The 12,791-nt window shown below is 34.7% G+C and overlaps 1 protein-coding gene across 1 annotated transcript in view; it reads right to left on the bottom strand.

Moving 5' to 3' along the window:
• ATP9B (ATPase phospholipid transporting 9B (putative)) overlaps positions 1 to 12,791 on the bottom strand; it is a 506,373-nt gene that overhangs the window by 135,569 nt on the left and 358,013 nt on the right. The window lies entirely within an intron of this gene.

Raw genomic sequence — 12,791 nt, 5'->3', positions numbered from 1 at the left:
GACTTCACAAGGCAGCAAGAGTATATTAAACAAAATTTTAAAAAAAGAAAAATTTGAGGAGAATATGAAACACCTCATTGATGCAACCAAAGAGACAACTTAAGAATTATTGGTTTAACAGAACATCATGATAAAAGAAAAAGTGTAGATAGCATCTTACAAGAAATTATCAGAGAAAATTGCCCTGAAGTTCTCGAACAAGAGGGAAAAGTGGAAACTGAAAGAATCCACAGATCACCTCCTACATTTAATCTACAACTGACAACTTCCAGGAATATTATAGCCAAATTAAACTACCAGACCAAGGAAAAAATATTACAACCTGCTAAAAAGAAGTCATTCAGATATCAGGGAACCACAGTCAGGATAACACAGGATCTGGTTGCATCTACACTGAAGGACTGGAAGGCATGGAACACAATATTCCGGAAAGCAAGAGAACTGGGTCTACAACCAAGAATCAACTATCCAGCAAAACTAACTCTATTATTACAAGGAAAAGTATGGTCATTCAATAAAATCGAGTACTTCCAAACATTCATCAAGAAAAAAACCGGACTTAAACAGAGAATTTCCTGACCAAACCCAGAACTCAAGAGAATCAATATAAGGTAATTAAGAGAATGGGGGAAGGAGAAAAAATTCTTTTCTTAAGGGACAAAACAAGTTCAATCAATTTGTAACCAAGAAGAAAAGAAGATATTGGCAAATATTAAAAATTATTATTACCAACAGGGTAACTAGAAGAAGTTTACATAGAGGGAACAGGGACAAATAGTATAGGATGAAATGTAAAGTGATATATCTATCTATCTATCTATCTATCTATCTATCTATCTATCTATCTATCTATGTATAAATATAAAAAAAACTAGGGGAGGAAAGAAGGTAATAATAAGAAAAATAATTTCACTGAAGACAATTACAATGATGAGACATCTTACCCAAACATATGGGATACAGCCAAAGTAGTTCTAAGGGGAAAATTTATATCACTGAATGCATATATTAACAAATAAGGGAGGGCAGAGGTTAATGAATTGGGCATACAACTTAAAAAACTAGAAAATTAACAAATTAAAAATCCTCAGATGAAAACTAAAAGAGAAATACTAAAAATCAAAGGAGAAATTAATAAAATGAAAAGTAAAAGAACTATTAAATAAATAAGTCTAGAAGCTGATATTTTGAAAAAACAGATAAAATAGACAAAGTAAATCTAATAAAAAAAGGAAAGAAGAAAACCAAATTAACAGTATCAAAGATGAAAAGGGAGATCTCACCTCTAATGAAGTGGAAATTAAGGCAATTTTTAAAAACTATTTTGCCTAATTATATGGCAATAAATATAGCAATCTAGGTGAGATAGATGAATATTTACAAAAATATAAATTGCCTGGATTAACAGGAGAAGAAATAGAATACTTAAATAATCTAATATTAGAAAAAGAAATTGAAAAATCTATTAAAGAACTCCCAAAGAAAAAATAGCTAGAGCCTCATGGATTCACAAGTGAATTCTATCAAACATTCAAAGAACAATTAATCCAAATACTATACAAATTTTTTGATATAATAAGCAAAGAAGGAGTCCTACCAAATCCCTTTTATGACACAAATATGATACTGATTCTAAAGCCAGGTAGATCAAATACAGAGAAAGAAAATTAAAGACCAATCTCCTTAATGAGCATAGATGCAAAAAAATCTTAAAAAGAATACTAGCAAAAAGACTCCAGCAAGTGATCACGAGGGTCATTCATTATGATCAGGTGGGATTTATACCAGGAAAGCAAGGATGGTTTAACATCAGGAAAACCATTCACATAACTGACCATATCAACAAGCAAACAAAAAAACCCCACATGATTATCTCAATAGATGCAGAAAAAGCCTTTGACAAAATACAACACCCATTCCTATTGAAAACACTAGAAAGTATAGGAATAGAAGGTCCTTTCCTAAAAATAATAAACAATATATATCTTAAACCATCAATAAACGTCATATGCAATGGGATATATTAGAAGTCTTTCCAATAAGATCAGGTGTGAAACAAGGATGCCCATTATCACCTGAGGCCAGAAATGCCCAACTGGAAGCCTTGAAGAACCAGATAGAGCAGACTGAAAAGGAAAACCAAAAGACTTTATCCAAAAACCAGTTTCTAAAGGCTAGAATTGGGCAATTAGAAGCCAATGATCTCACAAGACAACAAGAATTAATAAAGCAAAGTCAAAAGACTGAAAAAATCATGAAATATCTCACTGGGAAGTTAGACCAAGAAAATATGTCTAGCAGAGACATTTTGAGAATCAATGGTCTTCTTGAAAAATCAAAAATTAATAGAAATTTGGATTCCATACTAAAAGAAATTATTCAGCGAAACAGCCCTGAAGTTCTACAACAAAAGGGCAATGTAGACATTGAAAGAATCCATAGATCACCCTCTACACTAAACCCTGAAAAGACAACCCCCAGGAATATAATAGCCAAATTCAAGAGCATCCAAGTAAAAGAAAAAATATTACAAGAAGCCAGAAAGCGACAATTCAGATATCAAGAAGCACCAGTCAGGATCACACAGTATCTGACAGCCTCCACATTAAAAGACTGCAAGGCTTGAAATATGATATTCAGAAAGGCAAGAGAATTGGGTCTACGACCAAGGATCACCTACCCATCAAAACTGACTATATACTTCCAGGGGAAAGTATGGGCATTCAACAAGATAGAAGATTTCCAAGTATTTGCACAGAAAAGACCAGGACTAAATGGAAAGTTCGATATCCAACCACAAAAACCAAGAGAAACATTAAAAGGTAAATAAGAAACAGAGGGGAAAGAAAGAAAACTCTTATTTTTAAATTTGCCTATTTAAGGGCTTTAATGAAGATCAAATTATTTGTATTCCTATATGGAGAAATGTTATGTGTAATTCTCAAAAACTGTATTCACTATTATAGTAATTAGAAGAATTATTCTTCTAGGGAGAGGTTGGAGCACTACATGGTCTAAGATGAGATGGGGGTGGGGGGAAGAGGAGGGTGAATAGTAGATGGCACCAAGAGAAACTTGAATGAATGAGAAAAATAGGATATTCTATACCACATGAAGAGAGGATGGGAAGGGGAAGGGATGAAGGGATGATTATAAGAAGGAGAGGAAGAGAGCATTAAGAGGTAATATTTAAACCTTACTCTCAGAGGAATTAATCCCTAGAGGGAAGAGTAGCTAGATCCATTGGTATATAGATTTCTATCTAACCCTACAGAGAAAGTCAGAAGGGATTAACCAAGGGGAGCAGGGTAGTGGGGAGGTCAAAAAAGGGAGGGGAGGAGAGGGGGGAAGGAATTCATTAGGCTTTAAAAAATAAAAAGAGGGGAATAATAAGGGAGGGGGTGGAAAGGGAAGTAAATCAAGGGAGGGGACAAAGGGGACTGGTCTAAAACAAACCACTGGTTTAAAAGGAAATAGTGTAAGAAGAAGGAGTAGAACTAGGAGAGGATATCAAAATGTTGGGGAATATACAACTGATAATCTTAACTCTGAATGTGAATGGGATGAACTCACCCATAAAATGGAAGCAAATAGCAGAGTGGATTAGAAACCCAAATCCTACCATATGTTGTCTATAGGAAACACATATGAGGCAAGTGAACATACACAACTTTAAGGTCAAGGGCTGGAGCAAAATCTATTGGTCTTCAAATAAGAAAAAGAAGGCAGGAGTGGTGATCATGATTTCTGACAAAGCCAAAGTAAAATAGATATGATTAAAAAAGACAGGGAAGGTAATTATGTCCTGATAAAAGGCAGTATAGACAATGAAGAAATAACAGTGTTCAATATGTATGCACCAAATGACATAGCATCGAAATTCGTAAAGGAGAAACTGACAGAGCTCAAGAAGGAAATAGATAGTAAAACAATACTAGTGGGAGATCTAAATAGTCCTCTTTCAGATCTAGATAAATCAAAGCAAAAAATAAATAAGAAAGCAATAAGAGAGGTGAATGAAGTCCTGGAAAAGTTAGATTTCATTGATATGTGGAGAAAAATAAATACGAACAAAAAGGAATACACCTTGTATTCAGCTGCACATGGTGGATTCACAAAGACTGACCATGTAATAGTACTCAGAGGAAAATTTATAACTTTGAGTGCATATATTAACAAATTCGAGAAGGCAAAGATCAACGAACTGGGCATGCAAATTAAAAAACTAGAAAGGGAACACATTAAAAATTCCCAGCTAAAGACCCAATTAGAGATTACAAAAATTAAAGGAGAAATCAATAAAATTGAAAGTAAAAGAACTATTGAATTAATAAATAAGACTAGAAGCTGGTACTTTGAAAAAACAAACAAAATGGACAAAGTACTGTTCAATCTTATTAAAAAAAGGAAAGAAGAAAACCAAATCATCAGTATCAAAGATGAAAAGGGAGACCTCACCTCTAATGAAGAGGAAATCAAGGCAATCATTAAAAACTCTTTTACGCAATTATATGGCAATAAATATAGGAATCTAGGTGAGATGGATGAATATTTACAAAAATATAAATTACCTAGATTAACAGAAGAAATAGAATACTTAAATAATCCCATATCAGAAAAGAAATTAAACAAGCCATCAAAGAACTCCCTAAGAAAAAATCCCCAGGGCCTGACGGATTCACAAGCGAATTATTTATTTATTTATTTTTTGGGCCCTTACCTTCCATCTTGGAGTCAATACTTTATATTGGTTCCAAGGTAGAAGAGTGGTAAGGGTAGGCAATGGGGGTTAAGTAACTTGCCCAGGGTCACACAGCTGGGAAGTGTCTGAGGGCAGATTTGAACCTAGGACATCCCATCTCTAGACCTGGCTCTCAGTCCACTGAGCTACCCAGCTGCCCCTTCACAAGTGAATTCTATCAAAACTTCAAAGAACAACTAATTCCAATACTATACAAACTATTTGATATAATAAGCAAAGAAGGAGTTCTACCAAATTCCTTTTATGATACAAATATGATATTGATCCCAAAGCCAGGTAGATCAAACACAGAGAAAGAAAACTACAGACCAATCTCCTTAATGAACATAGATGCAAAAATCTTAAACAGAATACTAGCAAAAAGACTCCAGCAAGTGATGACGAAGGTTATTCATTATGATCAGGTGGGATTTATACCAGGAATGCAAGGATGGTTTAACATCAGGAAAACCATTCACATAATTGACCATATCAACAAGCAAACCAACAAAAACCACATGATTATCTCAATAGATGCTGAAAAAGCCTTTGACAAAATACAACAACCATTCCTATTGAAAACACTAGAAAGTACAGGAATAGAAGGACCTTTCCTAAAAATAATAAACTGTATATATCTAAAACCATCAACAAGCATCATATGCAATGGGGATAAATTAGAAGGCTTTCCAATAAGATCAGGAGTGAAAGAAGGATGCCCATTACCACCTCTATTATTTAACATTGTACTAGAAACACTAGCAGTAGCAATTAGAGAAGAAAAAGAAATTGAAGGTATTAAAATAGGCAATGAGAAGACCAAGCAATCACTCTTTGCAAATGATATGGTCTACTTAAAAAATCCTAGAGAATCAACTAAAAAACTAGTAGAAATAATCAACAACTTTAGCAAAGTTGCAAGATACAAAATAAATGCACATAAATCATCAGCATTTCTATATATCTCCAACACATCACAACAGCAAGAGGTAGAAAGAGAAACACCATTTAAAATCACCCTAGACAATATAAAATACTTAGGAATCTATCTACCAAAACAAACACAGGAATTATATGAACACAACTTCAAAACACTTTCCTAACAATTAAAACTAGATCTAAACAATTGAAAAATCATTGATTTCTCATGGGTAGGATGAGCTAACATAATAAAAATGACCATTCTTCCCAAATTAATTCACCTATTTAGTGCCAGACCTATCAAACTACCAAAAAACTTTTTTACTGAATTAGGAAAAACTATAACAAAGTTCATTTGGAATAACAAAAGATCAAGAATATCAAGGGAAATAATGAAAAAAAATGTGAAGGAAGGTGGCCTAGCAGTACCAGATATTAATCTACACTATAAAGCAGAGGTCATCAAAACAATATGGTACTGGCTAAGAGACAGAAGGGAAGGGCAGTGGAATAGACTTGGGGTAAGTGATGTCAGCAAGACTGTCCATGATAAACTCAAAGAACTGAACTTTTGGGACAAAAATCCACTATTTGTCAAAAACTGTTGGGAAAATTGGAAAACCATATGGGAAAGATTAGGTTTAGATCAACATCTCACACTCTACACCAAGATAAATTCAGAATAGGTGAAAGACTTGATTATAAAGAAGGAAAGTATAAGAAAATTAGGCGAACATAGAATCATATACTTGTCAGATCTATGGGAAAGGGAAAATTTTAAAACTAAGCAAGAGTTAGAAAAAATTACAAAATGTAAAATAAATAATTTTTATTATATTAAATTAAAAAGGTTTTGTAGAAACAAAAACAATGCAACCAAAATCAGAAGGGAAACAACAAACTGGGAAAAAACCTTTATAACAAAAAATTTTGACAGAGGTCTAATTACTCAAATATAGAAGGAGCTATATCAATTGTATAAAAAATTAAGCCATTCCCCAATTGTTAAATGGGCAAGGGGCATGAATAGGCAATTTTCAGATAAAGAAATCGAAACTATCAATTAGCACATGAGAAAGTGTTCTAAATCTCTAATAATTAGAGAAATGCATATCAAAACAATTCTGAGATATCACGTCACACCTAGCAGATTGGCTAAAATGACAGAAGGGGAGAGTATTGAATATTGGAAGGGGATGTGGCAAAATTGGGACATTAATGCATTGCTGGTGAGTTGTGAACTGGTCCAACCATTCTGGATGGCAATTTGGAACTATGCCCAAAGAGCTCTAAAAGACTGTCTGCCCTTTGATTCAGCCATTCCATTGCTGGGGTTGTACCGCAAAGAGATCATAGATAAACAGACGTCTACAAAAATATTTATAGCTGTGCTCTTTGTGGTGGCAAAAAACTGGAAAACATTCTATTGGGGAATAGCTATACAAATTGTGGTATATGCTGTTGATGGAATATTATTGTGCTCAAAGGAATAATAAACTGGATGAATTCCATGTGAACTGGAAAGACCTCCAAGAATTGATGCAGAATGAAAGGGGCAGAGCCAGAAGAATGTTGTATACAGAGGCTGATACACTGTGGTAAAATAGAATGTAATAGATTTCTGTACTAGTAGCAATGCAATGACCCAGGACAATTCTGAGGGATTTATGGAAAAGAATGCTACCCACATTCAGAGGAAGAACTGCAGGAGTCGAAACACAGAAGAAAAACAACCACTTGAACACATGGGTTGATGCGGACATGGTTGGGGATGTGACACTAAAGTACCACACCAATGCAACAATCAATAACATGTAAATAAGTCTTGATTGATCACACATTTTAAAACCAGTGGAAATGTGCGTTGGATATGGGGGGGGGGAAGGAGAGGGGGAAGGGGAAAGTAAAAATAAGAATCATGTAACCATGGAAAGTTTTTCTAAAATAATTAAATATTTAAAAAATTAAATAAAATAAAAGGTATGTACAGAGCAGATGAAAGGTAACCACAGTGAGAAGGTACTGAAGAAAAATTTAGTAGGCTCTTTAATGAGGAAAAGAGTTTTCTTACTACAATTGTATCAAACTCAGAGCAATGTAGGCAAAATAAAAATTAGTTTCTCAGGAAAAAGTCCTATGGGTATGATTCCTTTAGATGTTAAGGCTAGAGGCAAGGTACATAGTAGATGCTCCATGGGTCCCCAGGAGCAAGTTGTCCCAGCTATAGCCTCAGGTGGTCTGGGAAAGCTTCTCAGAGGAGAAGATACTCAAGCTACCAGGAGTACTAGGAAAGGATAAGGGAGAAGGAGAAACTAGGAAAGGTCTGTTGAAGATGGGATCTGAGTTAAGTCTTCAATGAGTCCAGTAAGTAGAAGCCAAGAAGGAAAGGCAGGGATTCCAAAAATGGAAGGTTATAGGTGAGGAATGAATGAGTAAAAGTACATTTATAACTTACTACCATAAACAGGAGAGGAACAAGTGTTAAGAAGCCAAGGATTTTACTAAACATGTTAAAGATATTACTTCCTTTGATTCTGTGAGGTAGGTCTACTATTTCCCCTATTTCATAACTGAAGAAAACCGAGGAATACAGAAGTTATTTAACTTGCCAAGGTCACAAAGCTAGCAAGTATCTGAGGCTTAATTCGAACTCAGGTCTTCCAGGACCAACATTCTCTTCATTGCATTTCATTGTCTCTACCTAAGAAGCTCCCGTTTTATTGAGGGAGATAGTCCATATGAAAGGTTTTAGCTGTTAAATCAGATTGAAAGTTCCCATGGTCCTTAGCATTCAGTGGCAAAGCAGATGGGGCTGGATTCTCTTTAATGCTATTTCCACTAGTAAAATCAACAGTTTTGGGGACTAAACCATTTGACAATGCCAAAAGCTTTGAGGGCAACAACTTCTCTTTTGGGGCTATCAGTAGGTAAGGCAATAGAATTCCCATAAGGCCCTGTAACCATACATCTCTCAGGGGTGGCTTTGCCAGAGAATGGGTGTGAAAGTTAGACTGGAAGCAGCATCTGTACTTGGGGGCATGCTTCCACTCCTGAAGCTCTAGGCTTTATCTGTCCTTGGAAGCAGAGGGGATTGGTGTAGTAGGGATGATTATCTTCACTGATTCCCCCAGCCCTCTCTACTCCCAATGAAGGAAGAGAGAAAGCAGGAACAATAATTTGGAAAGCACTGTATTTTGAACTCTGGACTGTCTCCAATCTAGGAATCCTGAAGATGGTGACTGAGGTGAATGGTGGTAGTTTGACCATACCTCTTCCTCATGCCTTGTGGCTTCACCTAGCCATCTTGTGGAAATTGGGTCACAATTGGCTGGTCCCTTCTCTGTAGGAGTTGCTTTCTTGGGGGATGGGAAAGGACTTAAAGCAGGACTTTTAGGCTGGGAAACACTGTTATTCCCAAGGTTCTTGGCTTTAGAGTACTGGCCTCTGGAGTTTGGGGGAAAGAATGGCTCAGATGGTGGTGGTAGCAGTGGTTGTTTGACTGACCTGATATCAGCTGTCTTTTGTCTCTCCCACAGAGGGAGGAAAAAGGCTAATGCCATTGAATCACAGAGTATATGGAAGGGAATAAAGTGGAAAAAAACTGGAGGTAGAAAGGACCTATTTAAGAGGAGTTTTAAATACTACATATAAGAGATATTTGATTCTAGTGATAGTTCCTGGAGGTTTTTTGTTTGTTTGTTTTTTAAGTAAGGAAGTGACAAGTTTAGATCCACTTATTAGAAAAAAAAACTTTGGTAGACGAGTAGAAGATAGGTTGAAATGGGGAGAGACTTGAAGCAGGGAAACCAATTAAAAAGACTACTTTGCTAGCTAAGCATGAGGTGATGTGATCCTTTACATCTGAGGGGAAAAAAAGGGATATATGAGGGATCTTGTGAAGGCAGAAATAAGATTTCACAAGAGTGGATATATGGGGTCAAGAGTGAGGAGTTAACTATGACTGTGATGGTGTAAACCTGGATATCTGAGAGGATGATGATGTTCTTAAAGTAACAGGTAAGTCGGGAAGAAATAGTTTGAAGGGAAATGATTTCTATTTTGGACATGTTGAATATGAAATGACCATAGGACATCCAATTTGAGATGATAGAAAGGTAGTTGTTAATGTGAGACTGTGGATTAGGATTAGATAAACATCTAGTAATTATCTATAAAGAGATGATAATTAATCCATGGAAACTAATAAGATCACTAAAAGAGATAATATAGATGAAGAAGAAAGAGGGCCCAGGAGAGAATCTTGGGGGCATCTCATGATTAGTTGGAGCAAGAGGGATGAGAAGCTTGCAAAGGACACTTTAGTGTGGTCAAACAAGTAAGAGGAGAATCATGACCAAAACCTAGGGAGAGAATATTTAAGAGAAGAGGGTGATCAATAGTGTCAAGGACTTTAGAGAGGTCAATAAGGATGAGGACTGAGAAAAGTGTTAGCTAAAAGGTCACTGGTGGCTTTGACAGGATAGTTTTAGTTGGATAGTTAGTCAGAGTTCAGATTGCAGAGGGTTTAAAGGAGAATGAGAAGAGATGAAAGAAGCACTGAGAATAGACAGCTTTCAAAAAGAAAAAGTTTGGTATCACGAATGAAAAAGAGAAACAGACTCTGTCTGAATACCAATATTGGATAAAATCCTCAAAGACTGCAAATTCTACATTCCACTTTATTCCTATGTACAACTCACATGGGAAATTTAGGGCAAATGCCATGGGAATATTGGAATGAGTGTGGAATTGAGAATAAGTGCTGCCTATAGCAATTTTTTTTCACCTAGTTTTTCTTATTACTAAAAGAGGTAACATGGCATAGTGGAAAGAGGATTGCCTTAGAACATGGAAGACACAGGTTATGCCTTTGACACATACTACCTGTGTGATTAAGGGCAAATCAAATGCTCTCTCAGTGGCTCTGCACCTAATAGCAATTAAAGGTTACAGAGGAGACACTTATATGCATTGATATTGGAGTTTTTGTATTGAAAGTTCCCAAAACAAATCAAAATCACAGATCTGGAAAAAAGGACTCCTTATTTATATATGAAGATATATGAAAATGTCTAATTTTGTAAAGAAAAGTATTTGCCATTTTCCATCTTAAAAAGAAAAACAAAATACTTTTCTTTGATCCTCTTATCACCTAAAGCCATAATCCTTCCTTTCAAAATTCAGTTTCTAAATTTACCATACACTTTTAAAAAAAGACTACAATGCAGAAGTTCAAAATTTTATATAATACTTACTCTTTTGTTCTTTGCATACATTAAATTGTTTGCGTTTATTGATGATTAATAAGTTCTTAATTTAAAAAAAATTTTAATTTTAAAAGAAGGAAAGAATCAACAAAAATGGGCATCTGCTTGGATCCTCAAACAAGAGGTTTTGATTTTCGGCTAATGCCTAAATATACAAAACTGAACTTCTGCAATGTAGAATCTTTAAAATAAACTTTCTTCTCTGTAATTTTTTTCTAATTTCTCGTTCCCCTTCTAATCTGGGTTGCACTGGTTTTGTTTGTATAGAAACCTTTTAATGCAATCAAAATTTTCCACTTCATTTTTTTAATATTCTCTTTGTCTTGTTTGGTCATAAATTCTTCCTTTATCCATAAATCTGGTAAATTTTCCTGGGTTCCTCTCATTTGTTTATGGTATCCCCTTTTATTTCTAGATCAATATCCATTTTGACTTTATCTTGATGTATGGTGAGAGATGCTCATCTTTGCCTAGTTTCTGTCAATCCCCAACCCCAGCCTCTTCTAGTTTTCCTCGCAGGTTTTGCCACATGGTGAGTTCTCCCCCCCAATAGCTTGGATCCCTGGGCTTATCAAACAGTACGTTACTATGATCCTTAGTGACTAGATGCTGATTTACTAATGTCTTTCAATGATCCATTACTCTTCTTCTTAGCAAGTTCCAGATAGCTTTGTTGACTACAACTTTACAGTATAGCTAGTAGAGATAGGCATTCTTTCTTCATTTTTTCCAATAATTTCCTTGATATTTTTGACCTTTTGGTCTTCAGGATGCATTTTGTTAATTTTTTCCTAATTCTAGAAAATAATTTTAGGGTAGTTTGACTGGCATGGCACTGAATAGGTTAATTTAGGTAGGATTGTCATTTTTTATTATATTGGCTTCACCTTTTCATGAGCAATTAATGTTTTCTAATTGTTTAGGTTTGACTTTATTGGTGTGAAAAGTGTTTTGTAATTGTGTTCGTATAGTTGCTGCATTTCTTTTAGAAAACATATTCCTGGTATTTTCTATCTTCTACAGTTATTTTAAATGGATTTTTAAAAATCCCTTGCTGTTGAACTTTGTTAGTAGTAAATAGAAATGCTGATGACTTATGGAGGTTTTTTTTTGTATGCTGTAACTTGGCTGAAGTGGTTAATTATTTCAATTAGTTTTTTGGTTGATTCTCTAGGGTTCTCTATGCATGTCATCATATCTTCTGTAAAGAGTAAAAGTTTTGTTTCCTCATTGTCAATTCCAATTCCTCCAATTTTATTCTCCACTCTAATTGATATAGCTAGTGTTTCTAGTATAATATTAAAAACTAGTGGTGATAATGGGCATCCTTGCTTCATCCCTGATCTTAATGGGAAAGATTCTAGTTCATTCCCATTACAGATAACGCTTGCTGATGGTTTTAGATAGGAGCCATTTAACAATTTTAGGAAAACTTCTTTTATTATAATGTTTTTTATAAGGAATTACTGTGTATTTTGTCAAAGGCTTTTTCTGCATCTATTTGAGATAATAATATGGTTTTTGTTGGTTTTGTTACTAATACAGTTATGTTGATATATTTTAGCTATATATTTGCTAAATATATATTTTATAATGTTGAGCTTTCACAGATTTTGATGATACATTCAATATCTTTACTTTTTAATTTCCCTTTTTTTTTGTTATTGATTGCTCTTCTGAATAGGTCAGATAGAAACCTTCCATTTTTTATGCTTTCTTCTAATTTGATGTTGATTTTCATCTCTGATCTAACTAGTTGATGATCTAACTGTAGAGAGCTGATTTTTAAAAAGTTCCCAAATGAATAACTAGTAGTTTCATGTCTGTTAAGAAACTTCCTAATTCAATTTTTGCCATGTTTT

This window comes from Gracilinanus agilis, chromosome 1 (genome assembly GCF_016433145.1).
Source record: "Gracilinanus agilis isolate LMUSP501 chromosome 1, AgileGrace, whole genome shotgun sequence".
NCBI lineage: Eukaryota > Metazoa > Chordata > Mammalia > Didelphimorphia > Didelphidae > Gracilinanus > Gracilinanus agilis.
Note: the sequence above shows the minus strand (reverse complement) of the source record. Positions and strands in the feature narration are given on the sequence as shown.